A 13,294-nucleotide genomic window follows, 5' to 3' on the forward strand; every position below is an offset into this window, starting at 1 on the left:
AAAGGTGGAATATGAAAAGGTGGAAATGAAGAGCCATGCAATTTGTGGAAAAGGGTGGTTTGGGGAGTTACAACTTCTCTTCCTCTCCTTTATCTAGCTACTTACATGTATCTTCTTTTCTCTCTTGCATTGGCACAACTCTTGCTCTCTTTCCTTTCTTGTGCTCTCTTGCTTTATCTCTTCCATGGAAGAAGGAGAGAGTGAGGATGAAGATGATGGTCTTATCTCTTGTGTGCCCAAATCTTGTGTGTGAGCATGGTTTCTTGTTGAGAGGAAGGGTGTTTCTTGCAGATTTTTGAGGGCACGGGCATTGTAGATGCCACCATGAGGCCTGCTCTCTTGGTAGATTAGGTGCTGTCCTTGGACTGTTCATTTTTGACGATCTTGCCAGGGGGAGGGTTCGATGACATCGATTATCGGGGGGGGGGGGGGGGGGGGGGGGGGGGCGGGGGGGGAGAAGAAGGTGTGCTCGAGGAGCTTGAGCAGCCGGAGGCCTAATATCTTATTTGAGGTTGAGCGAGGGTGCAGGGCCGTTTGTCCAAGGACAGGAAAGGCGGAGATAATGCAGCTGGGAGTTACTAGATCTTGATGGGGCCGGAAGGGCCTGGGCATTGCAGGGAGAAAGGAAAATCAAGATGACCATGTCTTTATGCCGAGCTCATAAAGCTCATCACTACCAATGCCTCAAGATTGCTACAACCTGAGCCGATGTCATCATTACCTCGCACAGAGACTCAAGAGGAAATCTCGAGAGGAGGAGTGCTGCCACTGGTAAAGCCAGGTAAAAGACCAAGGAATTGTTATGCTGAATTGGCGTAGGTCCTTCAGGGCGCTACTCTTAACACGGCAGAGGAAAAAGAACTGAGAAAGACTCACGTGCAAGCGCCTTCCTGGACAGATTGGCAGCCGCTTTACCATATAATCAGGACTGATAGGTTGCCTACTGTCGCGTGGTTATAGACATAGGCGGAGACTACCACAACCGGGGCATATAGAATGCAGACCAAGAGAAAGAAGAGAAAGTGATAGAGCAATAGGTAGAAAGAGCGTGCGTGTGACTCAGAGCTGCATGAGTCATACAAAAATGAAAGGATCTGTATCGAAGGCTTCATGCGCAAGATGAGAAGCTGTCCATAACCGCGACTGCACAAGCTCAGAGACCGTTGGAGTCCCCTGTGCCCTGTGGGGAAGGAATGCAAACTCCCCTCGTTAGGCCAGAGGCCATCAACTATATTGCACAGGGAATCAAGGCTGCGAGCGGATTCCTCAAGGGGTGTAAAGCCGCCACAGGTCTCCTTCTAAAGCTTCAGGACCCTCATGATGCTCTTCTCCCAGACTCTGGGCCAAGTAGTGGCCTTGTTGTGAGCCTGAAAGCTGCCAAGTACCTTGCTAAAGGCCTGAAATTATCAAAGGGGATTGTCAGCTCACTTCATTCTAAGGACGCTAGTCACATTCCTGTCGGCCGAGCTGTCACTGCGAAGGAAATACAAGACAGGATCTCCAAAATGGTTAAGGGCCTCAATGCATTTTATGGTGCCTGATACTGCAGTTCATGAAAGCGGTCAGTAATCGGCCTGACACATTACAGTTATTGCACTGGAGCTCAGTTCAGAAGGGCTATCAATTGTCCAGGAGTGTGCTGAATATCTTAGATGTGGTGGTAGGATGGAAGTGTGGCATCCTTACGGCTCTAGGTAACAGCTATCCTCTCCTGAGAGGAACAGTCAGAGCCATGGGTGTTTTGGTGCAAGCTGCATTTTTGTCCAAGCAATTGTACATAATGGTGCTGAAAAAGGTTTTCATTTCCGGTGGAGCTTTTGCAGCCTATGGTGTTGTTTTCAGAGATATCTGTAGGCATGTCTCGAATGGATCACAGCACAAAATGTTGTGCATTCCTTCTCCTGGGTTCTCATTCCCCATATCCTGCAGAGACAACAATAGCCACAACTTTCTCATCTCTCTCATCCCTTACAATGAATAAAGAAAACAACAAATCTCTTTTGAGTTTGTTCACATTCTCTTCTCAACTAAGAGCCTTACTCCCTCACGCAAGCATCATAATAGCTATTAGAATAGTTATTTTCCTTTTATAAATAAAACCACACTTCTTTCCTTTTATACCAAACACACAAATACATCAACCGGGTGGAGCTCTTCATTGGCAAATCTTTTGTGAGGGTGCACTTAAATGAAGATTCTTTTGCGGGTTAAAGTTCCATGGTACTTTCATGGATCGGTATACATTGTGGTTCAAGATGAAGGTGGTTCTCTTTTCTTCTTTGCAAGAGATTGTGGGCAGATTTGTGCTCTTTTGGAGGGTGTTTTGCCTTGTGCTCTTTTCAAAGTGAAATTGGAAGGTTTTACAAATGTTGGTGTGAAGAAAAAGTTCAAAATGAGATTTGAAGTTGGATGTGGAAGTGTGAAGAAGTATGGTGTTTTTGGACGGGTACCGATTGAGGTGGTCCATTTTGAAGTGAAGTGAAATAAAGAGATGTAGTTTCTTCATCAACATATGGTGCTTATTCCAAGGCAAAGTGTCTTTCCAAAGTGTTCGCGAGGATGCTCACAAGATTGGAAGAGGAGGAATGATAACCCAAAATTTATGCAAGAAAAAGGCACAAAATGTAGTCTACATCAACAAAAAGAAAATTCAAGCAGCTATCATTGATAATATTCTTTGTAATTTGCCATGGTATTTTGGTGGGTCCTCATTGTAAAGCCATGAGCATGAGAAGTAGTGTGTGTGTTTGCAAAAGTTGAAAGGTTTTAATGTTTCAATGTTCATAGACCTCGTTTCTAAGGTCTAAGAATGCTCATGTAAAACAAACCCTTAAAGGAATATGAAAAGGTGGAATATGAAAAGGTGGAAATGAAGAGCCATGCAATTTGTGGAAAAGGGTGGTTTGGGAAGTTACAACTTCTCTTCCTCTCCTTTATCTAATTACTTGCATGTATCTTCTTTTCTCTCTTGCATTGGCACAACTCTTGCTCTCTTTCCTTTCTTGTGCTCTCTTGCTTTATATTTTCCATGGAAGAAGGAGAGAGTGAGGATGAAGATGATGGTCTTATCTCTTGTGTGCCCAAATCTTGTGTGTGAGCATGGTTTCTTGTTGAGAGGAAGGGTGTTTCTTGCAGATTTTTGAGGGCATGGGCATTGTAGATGCCACCATGAGGCCTGCTCTCTTGGTAGATTAGGTGCTGTCCTTGGGCTGTTAAGTGCACCCTGATGTGCATAAAGAGAGAAATTTCTTCCCAAAAACCTATATGGTGAGTTCCATCAAAACTTTATTTATCTATTGTTTCTATAAACATCAATTGGCCCTGGCATTACTGTGCAACATATTGACATGGCTTGAGCATGCTAGAAGGTTGCTACTACTGCATTGCCTATTGCATTAACCAATGGCCATACATTTGGGGCTCACATCTAGAGTTACACGATCTTAGATGTTTCTTTTGGATCAAATGATGTATGGTGCATCACCACCATCCTTGCTTCTTTCAAGTTGCAAATGATAGGTTCCATGGTAGTAAAAGGGAAAAATTTCTTATGTTTGGTAGCTAGGCGGGAGATTATTCTAGTAGAAGGATAGAAGAGGACCAGAATTCATCTTCAAGCAAAAGAACTTGTGTTATCCATTTGCAGGCACCTTTGATAGATTTCCAACTTGTTAGTGGACTTAAGATCTTTTTTCTTTGTGTACGAATTTTTCAAACAGTGATATATATTGTTGAATGCACTATTCAAGGTAGCAATTCAGAGTAAATTTTCAAACAATGATACACTTGGATATGAGGCTTACAAAATAAGGCTGGTAATCAATATGTCCTAGACCTGGACATGGTCTTGGGGATATTCATGTGGTGAGCAATAGAGCAGCAACCTGCAACTTGCAAGTCTGTAGATAGATATTAGTAGCAAATTATGAGTCTATAGAAGAGTCAATAGAAATTTGTTAGCATTGCAGTGGGAGCTGTGCATGAGCACACTTCAACTAGAAAATTCAGTCTATATAAAGACCCTACATATAGACCTCATAACATGGTAGTAGGTGGGAGCTATAAAATGAGGCATGAACATCCCCCTTCCCTGAGATTACAACCATGAACTCGGTTTACAAGTTTCAAGATTTGTTAAGAGTGGTTACCTTACCTACCACTACTTTATCCATGACTATTAGACTTTGTAGGGGAGTTGCTAGTCTCATGCTTTAAACATGGTAGTGTTTGAAGAAGCCATCAGGTTAACATGGTAGGGCGTTCTCAAGGAGGGTTCGGCCTAAATAAACATGCATATGTAGCTATGGAGTGTGCATTACCAAAAAACAAGTCTGTGTCGGGTCTGGTTTGGTTGGACTTGTTTGTAGGAGCAATAAGAAAAAGTCTACAAGAGGCCAGAGTCATCCAGCCACACCCACCCACACCAACGTGCCATAGTGGCGAAATCTATGGTTGCAATAGAAGAAAAATATCTAGAGTAAGAGGCATTAGAGGATGATGATGCACCACTATGATTCTTGATTTTTCAAGGTTGTATGCACAGTTCCACTGTCCGTAGTAATCCGATCTCCAAGGCCTGATAAGGAACTGGCCAGAACAGTGGAATCATCCAATGCGGCCAAGATAGACAGAGCTAGATCTATGACAACTACAGATAGTTGATCCATTACACGTGGGGAAATGACATCCACAGGCATAGAAATTCACCCGCAATGGAATTTGTCAAAGCTATTCTAATTACTTTTATACAACATAAGTTTCTTGGCTCTTCTCTCATAGGGATCCTCTCACGATTTTTAATGAGAAATTGTACAAGGAAAACCCTAAAAGGGAAATTAGTACACATGCATGTGTGCAAGCACTCACAAGCATGAGAGTTAGAAGGATGCACAGATTTTGGTCATTGAAAAGTACAAGAAGATTGCCCTCCACTATGCAGCCCGATATGGCCAAAGCTCCTACAATATCAACCAATTTCTTGACCATTGGGTGAGCTTTGATGCGACGATCTTTTAGATGAGGAAGAAGACTACGAGACTTTCCTTGTGGAAGCTGTGAAGGCAAGAAATGTAGAAGATGTGAAAGCTATGAGGAGTAGCATAGCAAATACAAGTATGGAAAAACTTATATATCAAGGAGGAGCCCAAATAAACGGTGCCTAGCACTCACATTGAGTAGAAAACTAAGAACATAGGGCATGGAAAGAAGGTGATGTTGAGGAGTCAAGACAGTTGGAAACTGGCTAGTAACATGAAGGGCTACATCAAGCAACATCAAGCACCATGGCATGGCTTTCATGAAAGGCGCCATCAGTAATGTTTAAGCACATGTACTAATTACCAATCATTTTTGGTTTTCAGCTTACAAGATGTTTGTGGAATGTTACATTAAGATGATCAAATATGAAATGCCAAAGGATCATGACACAAAGGAAGTAACCACAAATGCTTCGGTGAGAGTTTTAAGAATTGTTCTTGTCCTTTTCTTCAACATGTTTTTTTTAGTAGTGGATCAAATTTGAAGAGATGAAAAATTGAGTTGATTCTTAGAAGGACAAGCTTTGTTTTCAAATGTCTACAAGCATCAAAAGTGGTGGTTTTGCTCGTCTACTTGAAAGAGGTAAAGAAAGAGATGATTGGCTCCATTTATGAAGGCAAACTGCAATAACTACTTAAAGGAAGAGAGAATACATTCACCTTCTTGTCTTTTGCAAATGAAGACAACTTTAACTAGGCTAGGATTGCCAGGTACTTTCCTGCTTAGGGGTGGTCTACTAAATTCTTTTATTGAGTATGTTTGCTCCAATCATGCATTGAAACGTGTTTGAAAATTTAGAGCATATCTTTCATCTCTCAATACTAGGTGGTAAACTTCATATAGTTCATGAAGTGGTTTGAGAAAGCTTTTATGTTATATAGAGTATTGCTTTTTGGCTACATGTTGGTAGGTCCTTTCCCCACTATTTCGGAGCTTGTGGTAGCATATGAGCAATTGAGAAGGGCATATTAGTACATGTGCATACTAAAGTCTTATGCTAAGAAAATAGAACTTCACAGGGGTAGCAAATTTCTTGTTGACATTCTCATATATATTGGTTTTGCTAGGAAAGAAACATTTACATAGGAAACAACATAAGAATATGTGTGGTAAATATGATTCACTTGCAAACACAAAAGAGATTTGGAGTATGGCGTCATGAAATGCTTGAATTGCATGATATATACAATATGGGTGTGGACAGTAGGCCTTGACATATTATGAATAGATGCAACTTGAGGGTTTCTTCACCTTTGCTTGTGCCTTGATAGCTTGTGGTGCTAGGAAAAGGATGTTATTGTTGGCATTGCATTGGTTGATAGGTATTCAAAATGTGCTTTACTTGTAGTAGCAAAATAAGTTTTTGACCAACTTTTAGTCTAAGAGGCAATTTTTGACCAACTTTTAGCCTAATAGCAAGATATGCACCACATGGGCATGATAAGAAAGTACTAAAGTATTATGAAAGAACGTGATATGAGGGCATCTTTCCAAATACTAATAGTCATTGGTTGTCTCAAAGCTGTAGTTGAGGGACAAGAAATACATTTTGAGACATGAATGCTTTCTAAAATAAGGTATTCTAGCTAGCATTGCATTGTTAGACATGAATGCAAAAAGTAAGATACTGCTTACAAAAGTGTAAGAAATGTTTGAGAAGCATAGTTTGGAGTCTAGTCTCATGGAATGTACCAATTATAGAATATGGACACAATGGGTATGGTGAGTAAGCATTGAAACTTTCTAAATAGATGAAACTGAAAGTGTTTTATGTTGACTCAGTCACTTTTGGTTGCATCTTGAAGACATATGGGCATACATCCAAAATCTTGATATGAATTCACAAAATTTTCCATTTTGGTTTTACCCATCTACAAGTGTGTATCCTAATCATGGGATAATCTTTTTTCTTTTGTCTTGATAGGTGCTACAATGGTGAGAAGAGTTGTTTCAACATTGATGCTGAGTTGTTGGGTAGGCTATATGTGGCATCTAAGTATTTCTTAGTGCTCATGTAAAGTACAGGAGTGTTAGAAACATCCTATTGATGTGTAGGAACTCAAAGATCCATGGTTCTAGTATGGGCCAATAGTATTTAAGTATTCAAGGTCTAAAAGCATTTATTGAGGCTGATGTTAGGGAAAATTGTATTGGAGGCTTGCTATGTCGAGGAAGCACGAGATTCTTCTAGACAGATATGATTTAATATTTTTTGTTGCATGATATTTTCAAGCATGAAGGAAATGGAGTGAGAACAGAGGAATAATGCATAACTTTCCCCTTTTTTTCACGGATATGGATTCTATAGTTGCATGTATATATATTGCAAGGCATAATAGTTGTTTCATATTTGGTTTACATTTATTGCACTGCTCAACTAGTAAATGATGTTGTGGATTAGTTCATCAATTGCGTGAGCATATCATTCTCTCAGGAGCACAAGGGTCAAGAAGGTACCCATACGATGGGCAATAGTGTGAAGAATGGGCTTCTTATATATCATCATGCTTAGATATAGTGAGAGGGTGTTGGGGTGACTATAGAATTGTAACTTATCAACTGAGGGGTGAAGACAGAGATTCTATTTTCTTTTATGGCTCTCGTTCTTGTGTGGTGGTACATATGTAAAATTTTATGTGTTTTTAATGCATTTAGGAGGCCAGATAGGCTATGCTTCAAAAGGGTCGAGAATTGGGTCCACAAAGAACAAATTTTGGGTAAGTTACTATGTATAAAAATGTGCATCATGTGAGTTCAAAAGACGGAAATTTTAGAAAAGATAGGCTTACAGATATGCATTAACAGAAGGAAAAAATTTAAAACACAGAAATTTATTCATAAAAGGAGTATATATATTATTAATTCATAAAACCAACCAAGATTTTCTTACAAAAAAGGGGGTCTCAAATAATACCTTCCACTTATGGGCACTCATGTGGTGATGGACTTATCAATTTTGTATACTCTTTGTAGACAATAGAACTGCTTAGATGTGATAGGAGCCAAGATTTATAGGTAGGGGCCATTGGAGCTCTTGGAATGTTTGTGGAGGTTGCATAAGTGAGACATCCAAAAGCCTTGGATATGGACATGTTTAGTGGCATGAGTATTGTAGTTGTGTAGCAAAATGGTGACCACATGACACCACATGCTCTTCACTCACTCTTCAACACTCCAACATCTCCACAAGTTGATTTGACATGTGTATGAGATGGCTCTTAAGAGTTGCACCACCCCTAAATACATGACGAGCTAAGAATGCAAAAAAACCACATGTAGGTAGAGTTGATAGTGGATGAGTAGTGGACCTAGAGTGCTACACATATGAGAGAGAAACCACAATCAAAGGAGAGAGAGACAATCCAATGCTCAACAAACTTCCATGTTTGGAGAGTCAATAAAGTAAACCCACTAGATGAGGTTCCTTATTTTGTGGGGTTGAGGTGGGGTTAAAGTTTAGAGAGTTATTAGACACATGCAGGTCAATGGCTCATCAACGTCCACTTTTGCAACATGCGTATGTCAATTGACCTACGTGTGTCGAGTGTGTGTCTTGGCCCTAATACCTTTTCCATTATTTTATAATTACAACATACCTTGTGCGATCTTTCTCCCTAATTAAAGTGATATTGAAACACATGTATTTTCATGCAAACACAATATTAGAGAGTTTGGAAATCTCCCAATTCCCATTTTTTGAATACTAAAAAGGTGGCACACGGATAACATGCCCATAAGTTTCTCAAAACCATATGATGTGACGTATCATTGGAAAGCGCTTGAAAAATGGAATATATTGAGCTATAGAGCACTCGATTTGGAGTTAGAGTGTTCAAGTTATGAAAAATCCAAAGATTTGACCACGTGTCCCAAAATTATGGGAAATTTCCATATTCCCCAATATGGTGTTTGCTCATCTCTCTCTCAAACAGGAGTGTGTGCATGTGCACACACATACACATAGTCTCTCTCCCTCCTGTCATACTTGAAGCCTGAAGGAGGCCTAAAGTCACCACTCAGGTAAGCTACTATGTACTCACTATTTATAAATCCTAGGCATTACGTGCATTCAAGGAATCTCTATCACTCTCCCACTAAATATGCACCAAGCTACCTAAAGTTTCAAACCTCTATAAAGAATGAAGCTTCAAGTTGCACACTATGATCATCCCCTTGGGACATTCTCTCTCTCTCTCTCTCTCTCTCTCTCTCTCTCTCTCTCTCTCTCAAACATGCATATCCTCCCTCTGCGTGGAGCAACCGTGAACAGATTGTGTTTCATGAAATAGGTGAAATTCTTTCTTATGTTGACATAAGTGTCTCAAAGTTTAGATAAAATTTTACCAGTTCTAAACTATTCTAAAGTTGTTTTTGTTAATTTCAGGTCTAGTTATTCACAACAAAAGATGCTTCTTGGTAGATTGGCACAAAATTCCAATAGGATCTTTTATAGGAAATCTTTACATGCAAAAGGCCATGTCAGTGCAAAAGACTCACCTCCAGGATTTGAAGGGATTATTGTTAAACATGCCAAAGTTAATATACTTGCCTCTCACTTGCCTATGCAATAACAAAAACACATGAGCAACACACATACGAGACACATACTTTGGCATTGTATTGACAAGGTCATCTAATGAAGTAAGCTTAGATTTGGTTAAAAGCATTCACTTTTTTATTCTATAATGCTTTTGCAAATTTTAAATCTACATTTATGGATATTTCAGATTATTTATGACTCTCCCCACAAGTTGTTGTTGAATGTGAAAGTATTAAAGTGTCTACGCAGACAGACATAAGTGAGAGTATTGGAAGATATACTCAAGCTATACATCTATAGATTTCTGTAATCCCTCCTCAATCCCTCAAAGGCTCCTCAATGGTGTTCTTTCTTGTCACCTATGAAATTGCATGTGAAACATTAAATGTGATGTAGTGATACTGTGTTGTGCTGTCTTCTAGAACCCAAGGAAGTGCTAACAAATGTTGAGGATAATTTGGTTCCTTCTATAGCTTTGGTACATGTTGAAGATGATGATGGAGTTGAGGAACGAAGTGTGCCAGATAAAGTGTGGCAATGCATCTTGGTATGAGATATTGTATACTTTTTAGTGTGTATTTTTTATTGTCTTAATTATTTTTTCAGAAGTAGCAAGTACAATTCTTGGTACACCTCTTCAGAGAGTTAGTAGTGAAGTCAATGCTCAGTCAATGGAGAGTCAATGGACAAGTCTACACTCCTGTTAATAAATGCAACACAAAGGAAAATACAAGAAAATCTGCTTTTCTAAGCTCTCACTAAGCTATCCTGCATCCTCCCTGCATCTCCAATTATCTTCAATGCAAATTTCATTTGTTCAATGGATTCCTTAAGCATGTTTGGAGATCCAAAGATTGCAATAGCATATGCAGCGCTGAGGAAATGCTTAAGGCAAGAGAGGGATGGATTTGATGCCTAGAGCATATCATGCAATTTTGGTGTAAGTGCATGATCAGATGATTTGAAAATCTAATGGCTTGAAATGAAATGAAGAGGATAGACCTTTATCTCAAGCACTTTAGTGACTCATTAAATGTACTTGGATGGTTCAAGAAAGAAGTAGCTAAGATGAACAAGAGGTCATTCAACTAGCATAACAAGAGATCATTCAAGTATGCCTGGGTGATAAAGAGGTGCTAAACAAGATAAAGGCTAAGTGTGAGCATTGCCATTGATATCTCTCTTTGGAAATTTGAAACAATGGAGTACTATTGTGATGTTATTGATTCCCTTGGTTAACATGACTTCATCAAGCACATGATTATTGGGACCTCTCAAGTTGAGTGTGTAGGCCTCATCATTGACTCAAGTGCTAGGTTTTGAAGCTTGTGTTATCCTTGTATTTCAAAAGATGGAAAGACTTGTGAGCATGCCCTCATTTCATTTACCTTGCATGTGAAGTAGATAATTAATAAGATGGATGCAACAACTTTGAAACACTTAAAATCTCACTCAGCTGTTTACACATTTCAAACACTATCTACATATGGTGGAACGTGAGCTTCCTTACAATCCCAAGGCCATCCAAACTAATAATGGAGGCAAGTATGTCTCCAATTAGTTTATAGATTTTTGCCGCACTATGCGCATCATTCATCAGTTTACTGTCTCTTATATACCTCAATGAAATGGTGTGTCCAAATGAAAGAACCGCACCGTAATGAACTCCGCTCATGCTATGCTTCGAGTTGCTAGAGTCCCTCACTCTTATTGGGAATAAGCTATTGCTATGACATGCTATACAAAACTGGTTACCTAGTCACACCCTTGCCAATGTCATAGCCTCCTATGAGTGATGGTATGGTTTTAAACCTAATCTCTCTAACTTGAGGATTTATGGCACCCCAAGCCACTCATTAATTCTCTTTGACAAGTGAAATAAAATCTCTTCACAAGTCAAAAGTGTAGGTTTGTTGGTTACGGGGATTTCTTTGGTGTAAAAGAATTTTGGTTATATAATCCTGACACTCGAGTGGCATTCAAACTTTTACCTTTTGTAGATGTTTTATTTTACGAGGACCCGCTATTAACCCTCACTCCTTCCCAAGAAAACTCTTCTTTACTTGAGGAACCCATTCTAGATCAGCCTCAAAATTATTAAAGTATTGAGTGGTGGACTTCCCCAATGGCTATGACTCTGGCCCCACCTTCACATCCTCCTCTTGGTGGCATTCTCACAATCTCAACACTCCTAGTGATTGCAAATAACAATGAGAGTACCTTAGTGATTGCAAATTTTAGTGGCAGTACTGTAGTACCTCAGCTCTCTCATGCAACAATCTCGTGTAGGCTACCATTCCACGATGTAAACGTGTTTACCAACCTCCCTCTTCATTTACGTGTCGAAGACTCATTTCCTACTGATTTCGAGCAGATGAGGCACAGTCTCATTCTCGACTGATTACGAGTCGCTTCCTCTCCTGAGTCACTTCCTCTGACCAAGTCGCTCTGCCTCTAACAAAGCTATTGACTCCTTTCTGTCTCTTTCTCTCACCAAGGTGCCTCCTCCATTCCACCCCTTTCTCTGTTGAAGCATCTCTATCTGCAACCACATCAAATGCTCATCAGATCAACACTCATCAAATGCTCACCAAACCAGGCGCTCATCAGATCAATGCTCATCTTATGCTCACCAGATCAGACACTCATCAAATAATATGCTCATCAGATCAGACACTCATTAGATAAGACATTGATAATCCTTCACATCAAACGATGGCCCCATCAAATGACAGTCCTATCAATCTGCTATTTGTCACCAGTCGCCACAGTCCTTCGCTAGTCCAAAATCTCATTCGCCAACAGTCCACTACTCTGGCCTGCTATCTGTCGCCAATCCACTACTCCTTTGCCAATCCTTCACCAGGTCCACTACTCTTTTTCCAATCCACTACTCTGGTCTACTGTCTATCAGTAGTAGTGTCGGCTCTCCTACGGCCTCATTAGATGAGCCCACTTGTCCTTCTCTTATGGCCTCATCAGATAAGCCCACTTCTGTTGTAGATTCTCCTATGGCTCCTCTTTGTCACAAACTCCTCACATACACAGCATGGCAATAATCATGGCCCATAAATGGTACCCCCTTTGCCATCGTTTCTCCATCAAGTTGGCCACTTACCACCACCTCCTTCTCTGCATGTCTTTAGAATCCCCCCCCCCCCCCCCTTTAAGGAGATAGTACTTAGTGCTTCTTTCCTTTGTTCTTGCTAATCCTCACTAGTAATTGATCCTTAAACTTTGTTTGGAGGAAGATAATAGCTCAATACTAGGCATCACAATATCGGTTGATAAGCTAATCATTTGGTTTTTGCATATTACTTGATAGAACTCTTCATCATGCAAGGAGTTTCATTTTATTGTTGAATAGAACATGTTAAATGGAGCATTATGAACTTAGAACAATATTTACAACACTTGATTAGAAAACCTTTTGATTTTGTTGAACTTGATTATATTGCAGGGAAATGCAAGTAGATGAGGCACATTATTTGGATACATTAAGAAGCTTATAGTGCATTGAGAAGAAGTTGCTACAAATATAAGGGCATTCTATTCAATAGGTAAGCTTTCTCAATGCTTTAGCTTTGAGGTACTAACATTTTAAGAAAAATGAGTGTACTTATGAGTTGAAGTATTACATTTGTTTAGCTTGTCTTTCTATAAGTTTTTGACTGCATGCAAAAATTGTAAGGTTCGCTCAATATATGATTTTAGGAT

General features: G+C 39.8%; 1 pseudogene; it reads left to right on the plus strand.

The window, feature by feature from the left end:
• Positions 1-458: 458 nt before the first annotated feature.
• On the plus strand, positions 459-2,991 carry LOC148022471 (uncharacterized; annotated as a pseudogene).
• Positions 2,992-13,294: the final 10,303 nt, after the last annotated feature.

Source organism: Lygodium microphyllum, chromosome 16 (genome assembly GCF_053477565.2).
Source record: "Lygodium microphyllum isolate KBCC chromosome 16, Lygodium_microphyllum_v1.1.10, whole genome shotgun sequence".
In the NCBI taxonomy this organism is placed as follows: Eukaryota; Viridiplantae; Streptophyta; class Polypodiopsida; order Schizaeales; family Lygodiaceae; genus Lygodium; species Lygodium microphyllum.